This window comes from Arachis hypogaea, chromosome 17 (assembly GCF_003086295.3).
Source record: "Arachis hypogaea cultivar Tifrunner chromosome 17, arahy.Tifrunner.gnm2.J5K5, whole genome shotgun sequence".
Lineage (NCBI taxonomy): Eukaryota > Viridiplantae > Streptophyta > Magnoliopsida > Fabales > Fabaceae > Arachis > Arachis hypogaea.
In genome coordinates, this window is record NC_092052.1 from 52,097,540 (window position 1) to 52,104,065 (window position 6,526).

Here is a 6,526-nt window from a genome sequence, read left to right on the forward strand (position 1 = left end):
TGAGTGCCCTCAATTCCAAGAGGACACTACAGTAGCGGTTGATGAGCGGATAATTTATACGCTTTTTGGCATTATTTTTAGTATGTTTTTAATATATTTTAGTTAGTTTTTATTATGTTTTTATTAGTTTTTAAATAAAAAATTACAATTCTGGACTTTACTATGAGTTTTTGTATTTTTCTGTGATTTCAGGTATTTTCTGGCTGAAATTGAGGGACCTGAGCAAAAATCTGATTCAGAGGCTGAAAAAGGACTGCAGATGCTGTTGGATTCTGACCTCCCTGCACTCAAAGTAGATTTTTTGGAGCTACAGAAGCCCAATTGGGGCGCTCTCAATTGCGTTGGAAAGTAGACATCCTGGGCTTTCCAGCAATATATAATAGTCCATACTTTATCCGAGATTCGATGGCCCAAACAGGCATTCCAAGTCAGCTCAAGAATTCTGGCGTTTAACTCCAAAACTGGCACAAAAGCTGGAGTTAAATGCCCAAACTGGCACAAAAGCTGGCGTTTAACTCCAAGAAAAGTCTCTACACACGAAAGCTTCAATGCTCATCCCAAGCACACACCAAGTGGGCCCAGAAGAAGATTTCTGCATTAATTACTGATTTCTGTAAACCCTAGGCTACTAGTTATCTATAAATAGGACCTTTTGCTATTGTATTTTCATCTTTTGATCATTCTGGAATCATGTTTTGATGATTGAACCCTCTTTGGGAGACTGGCCATTTGGCCATGCCTAGACCTTGTTCTTATGTATTTTCAACGGTGGAGTTTCTACACACCATAGATTAAGGTGTGGAGCTCTGCTGTTCTTCAAGAATTAATACAAAGTACTATTGTTTTTCTATTCAACTCAAGTCTATTTCTTCTCCAAGATATTCAATTGTTCTTCAACTTGATGGATGTGATGATCCATGACACTCGTCATCATTCTCACCTATGAACATGTGCCTGACAACCACCTCTGTTCTACTAGCAATGGCTTCAATGCGTATCTCTTGGGTTTCTAATCTAAGATTGGAACCTTCGTGGTATAGGCGAGAATTATTGGCAGCCATTCCTGATATCCGGAACGTCTAAACCTTGTCTGTGGTATTCTGAGTAGGATCTGGGAAGGGATGACTGTGACAAGCTTCAAACTCGCGATTGTGGGGCGTGTGACAGACGCAAAAGGATCAATGGATCATATTCCGACATGATCGAGAACCGACAGATGATTAGCTGTACGGTGACAGCGCATTTGGAATGTTTTCACTGAGAGGATGGGAAGTAGCCATTGACAACGGTGATGCCCAACATAAAGCTTGCCATGGAAAGGAGTATGAATGATTGGAAGAAGGCAATAGGAAAGCAGAGGTTCAGGAGGAACAAAGCATCTTCATACGCTTATCTAAAACTCCAACCAAAGAATTACATAAGTACCTCTATCTTTATTTTATGTTTTATTCATCTTTTAGTTATCAATTCTCCATCACCATCTGAATTCGCCTGACTGAGATTTACAAGGTGACCATAGTTTGCTTCAAGCCGACAGTTTCCGTGGGATCGACCCTTACTCACGTAAGGTTTATTACTTGGACGACCCAGTGCACTTGCTGGTTAGTTGTGCGGAATTGTGACAAAGTGTGATTCATGTTTAAGAGCTCCAAGTCTTTGGTGCCATTGTTGATGATCACAATTTCGTGCACAAAGTTTTTGGTACCGTTGTTGGGGATTGTTCGAGTTTGGACAACTGACAGTTCATCTTGTTGCTTAGATTAGGTACTTTTCAGAATTTTTAAGAATGAATTCTATAGTTTCAAGGTGATGTTCTTAGCATCACAAAAGCTGATTGATTCTCATCAATTTAGCTGCTGAATGTAATGTCCTGCTGAAGCTTGGCCAAACATGTCTAATCTTTTTAGACTGAAGCTTTAGACTAACATTGCATGATTCCTGGAATTCTCATTAAAAGTTTTGATTCTCTTTATTTTCTTTTTCCATATAAGTTTCGAAAATCACAAAAAAATTTATAAAACCATAAAAATGAAAAATATTTTATGTTTCTTGTTTGAGTCTAGTATCAATTTTCAAGTTTGGTGTCAATTGCATGTTTTTATTCTTCTTGCATTTTTCGAATACATGCAATATATTATTCATTGATCTTCAAGTTGTTCTTGATAATTTTAGTTCTCTGATCTTTAAATTCTCTTGTTTTGTGTGATTTGTTGTTTCTCATATGCATTCTCAATTTGTTAGTGTCTCTTATATGAAAATTTTTAAGTTTGGTGTCCTGCATGCATTGTTTGATTTGAGTTTCCTAAAATTAGTTATATTTTGATTGTTTCTCATCATTAAAAATTCAAAAATATCTTCAAAATCGTGTCTTTTCAAGTCAATAATACAGAGAATTGAAGATTCAGAACATTCAGCAGAGGAATCAAACAGAAAAAGCTGGGCGTTCAAAACGCCCAGTGAAGAAGGAAAACTGGCATTTAAACGCTAGCCAGGGTACCTGGCTGGGTGTTTAACGCCCAAAAAGGTAGAGTTTTGGGCGTTAAACGCCAGAATGGATGCCATTCTGGGCGTTTAACGCCAGGATGACACTAGAGGGAAGATTTTGTTTTTAATTCAAATTTTTTTCAAATCTTCATAATTTTTCAAAATCAAATCTTTTTCAAATCATATCTTTTAAATCATATCTCTTCAAAATCAATTTCTTTCCATTTTCTTTTTTTACTATTTTCGAAAATCCTTGCTAAAATTAATGATTTACTCTAAAATTTTCAAGTTGTTACTTGCCTATTAAGAAAGGATCAAAAGTTTTAATTCTAAAATCATATCTTCTAATTTCTTGTTAGTCAAGTAATCAACTTTAATTTTAAAACTTTCTCTTTTTAGTTTGATTTTCAATCATATCTTCTCAATCATATCTTTTCAATCACATCTTTTTCAAAATTAATTTTCAATCATATCTTTTTAATTTCTAATTTCAAAATCTTTTTCAAAATCACTTAATTTCTTTCCTAATCTTAGTTTTCGAAAATCATCAATCAAATTTTCAAAAATTTCTTTTAATTATTTCAAAATCTTCTTAATTTATTTTCGAAAATTCTTCCCATCTTTTCACATCCTTCTATTTAAGTGACTATCACTCCTCTTCAAGGTGCAATTCGAACTCCCTCCTTCTTTATATGTTCGAATTCTCTTCAATCTACCTCCTCCTTCTATTCTTCTTTTCCTCTGACACCTCAAGGAATCTCTATACTGTGACATAGAGGATTCCCTACTTTCATGTTCTCTTCTCTTTCATATGAGCAGGAACAAAGATAAAGGCATACTTGTTCAAGCTGGTCCTGAACCTGAAAGGACCTTGAAGAGAAAGCTAAGAGAAGCTAAAGCACAATTCTCTTTAGAGGGCCTAACAGAGCTCTTCAAGGAAGAAGAAACCATGGCAGCCAAAAACAACAATGGCAACAATGCAAGGAAGGTGCTTGGTGACTTTATTGCACCTACTCCCGATTTCTATGGGAGAAGCATCTCAATCCCTGCCATTGGAGCAAACAACTTTGAGCTTAAGCCTCAATTAATTTCTTTAATGCAACAGAATTGTAAGTTTCATGGACTTCCATTGGAGGATCCTCATCAGTTCTTAGCTGAATTCTTGCAAATCTGTGACACTGTCAAGACCAATGGGGTTGACCCTGAAGTCTAAAGACTTATGCTTTTTCCTTTTGCTGTAAGAGACAGAGCTTGGACATGGTTGGACTCACAACCTAAAGAAAGCCTGAACTCTTGGGAAAAGCTAGTCAATGCCTTCTTGGCAAAGTTCTTTCCACCTCAAAAATTGAGCAAGCTTAGAGTGGAAGTCCAAACCTTCAGACAGAAGGAAGGTGAATCCCTCTATGAAGCTTAGGAAAGATACAAGCAATTGATCAGAAGGTGCCCTTCTGACATGCTTTCAGAATGGAACATCATAGGTATTTTCTACGATGGTTTGTCTGAACTATCCAAGATGTCATTGGATAGCTCTACTGGAGGATCTCTTCATATGAAGAAGACGCCTGCAGAAGCTCAGGAACTCATTGAAATGGTTACAAATAACCAATTCATGTACACTTCTGAAAGGAACCCTGTGAATAATGGGACAACTCAGAAGAAAGGAGTTCTTGAGATTGATACTCTGAATGTTATATTGGCTCAGAATAAAATATTGACCCAACAAGTCAATATGATTTTTCAGAGTCTGTCTGAAATACAAGCAGCAACAGGCAGTACTAAGGAAGCTTCCTCTGAAGAAGAAGCTTATGATCCTGAGAACCCAGCAATGGAAGAGGTGAATTACATGGGAGAATCCTATGGAAACACCTATAATTCTTCATGGAGAAATCATCCAAATCTCTCATGGAAGGATCAACAGAGACCTCAACAAGGTTTCAACAACAATAATGGTGGAAGAAACAGGTTTAGCAATAGCAAACCTTTTCCATCATCTTCTCAGCAACAAACAGAGAACTCTAAGCAAAGCCACTCTGACTTAGCAACCATTGTCTCTGATCTAATTAAAACCACTCAAAGTTTCATGACTGAAACAAGGTCCTCCATTAGAAATTTGGAGGCACAAGTGGGACAGCTGAGTAAGAAAATTACTGAACTCCCTCCTAGTATTCTCCCAAGCAATACAGAAGAAAATCCAAAGAGAGAGTGCAATGCCATAAACACGTCTCACATGGCTGAACCTGGAGAGGAGGAAGAGGCAGTAATCTCCACTGAGGAAGACCTCAATGGACATCCACTGACCTCCAAGGAGTTCCCTAATGAGGAACCATGGGAATCTGAGGCTCAGACTGAGACCATAGAGATTCCATTAAATCTACTTCTGCCATTCATGAGCTCTGATGAGTATTCTTCCTCTGAAGAGGATGAAGATGTTACTGAAGAGCAAGTTGCTAAGTACCTTGGAGCAATCATAAAACTAAATGCCAGGTTGTTTGGTAATGAGACTTGGGATGATGAACTTCCATTGCTCATCAAAGAACTGGATGACTTGACTAGACAGAAATTACCTCTGAAGAGACAAGATCCTGGAATGTTCTCAATACCTTATACCATAGGCACCATGACCTTTGAGAAGGCTCTGTGTGACCTAGGGTCAAGCATAAACCTCATGCCTCTCTCTGTAATGGAGAAGCTAGGGATCATTGAGGTACAAGCTGTAAGAATCTCACTGGAGATGGCAGACAATTCAAAGAAACAGGCTTATTTGGACTTGTAGAGGATGTCTTGGTAAAGGTTGAAGACCATTACATCCCTGCTGATTTCATAATCCTAGAGACTGGGAAGTGTATGGATGAATCCCTCATCCTTGGCAGACCTTTCCTAGCCACAGCAAAAGCTGTGATTGATGTTGACAGAGGAGAATTGATCACTCAAGTGAATGGAGACTCCCTTGTGTTTAAAGCTGAAGGATATCCCTCTGTCACCATGGAGAGGAAGCATGAAGAGCTTCTCTTAATACAGAGTTAAACAGAGCCCCCATAATCAAACTCTAAGTTTGGTATTGGGAGGTTCCAACATTGCTCTGAACATCTGTGAGGCTCCATGAGAGCCCGCTGTCAAGCTATTGACATTAAAGAAGCGCTTGTTGGGAGGTAACCCAATTTTTAATTATCTATGTTAAGTTTCTATTTTCTTTTGTTATTTTATATTTTCTATAGGTTGATGATCATTGATGACAAGTCATCTTAGCCTAGTTTCACTAGCCTTTTTCTTTTGTTTTCAATTGATTTATGCACTTTCTTGAGCCATAAGCAAGCCAATTGGGTAGATTTCCATCTTTCCTTTGATTCAATTAACCATGTATGAATTCATGCACTTTCATGAGATTTTATGCTATAATTGTCATATTTTATGAAAGAAACACAATCTCATGATTTGGAGCATAGCTTTGATGTGTTTGATTGATTGATGATAGGTGAAGAAAGCTTGGAGAAAGGATGAAGCAAGAAGGAATGGCTAAGAGCAAGAGAGAACAAAAAGTTTGAGCAAAAGTTTGCCTCAAACTTTAGCTCAAACTTTCGGATAAGTGAAAACACACCAGGGAACAAAAAGCTTGAGCAAAAGTTTGCCTCAAACTTTTGGGAGAAAAGCTTGAGCCAACGTTTGCCTTAAACTTTTTGGCAAATGTTGGCATCACAAATCAACACCCTGGAGAGAAAAAGTTTGCGCCAACGTTTGCCTCAAACTTTTTGGCAAACGTTGGCGCCATCAGCAACACACCCTGGAGACAAAAAGTTTGCGCCAACGTTTGCCTCAAACTTTAGCTCAAATGTTGGTAGCAGCTAGAATGGGGTTGCTGATGTAAAAAGTTTAAGTAAAAGTTTGCCTCAAACTTTTACTCAAGCTTTTGTAATTCCCAACCCGGTTCACTTCGGTTCTCTCTCCAACTCCAAGAGCAATCAACCAAGGCCTCTATCAACCCAATTCCATCAAGAGCAAAGGCCCAATTCAAGGCTTGAAGACCATTTGAAGAAAGTGTATAAAT

At 37.9% G+C, this 6,526-nt stretch overlaps 1 non-coding gene across 1 annotated transcript; it reads right to left on the minus strand.

The window, feature by feature from the left end:
- Nucleotides 1–3,835: 3,835 nt before the first annotated feature.
- Nucleotides 3,836–3,943, minus strand: LOC112768221 (small nucleolar RNA R71). Its single transcript, XR_003185658.1, has one exon. It is a non-coding gene; the product is annotated as a small nucleolar RNA R71 (small nucleolar RNA).
- Between the last annotated feature and the right edge of the window lie 2,583 nt (nucleotides 3,944–6,526).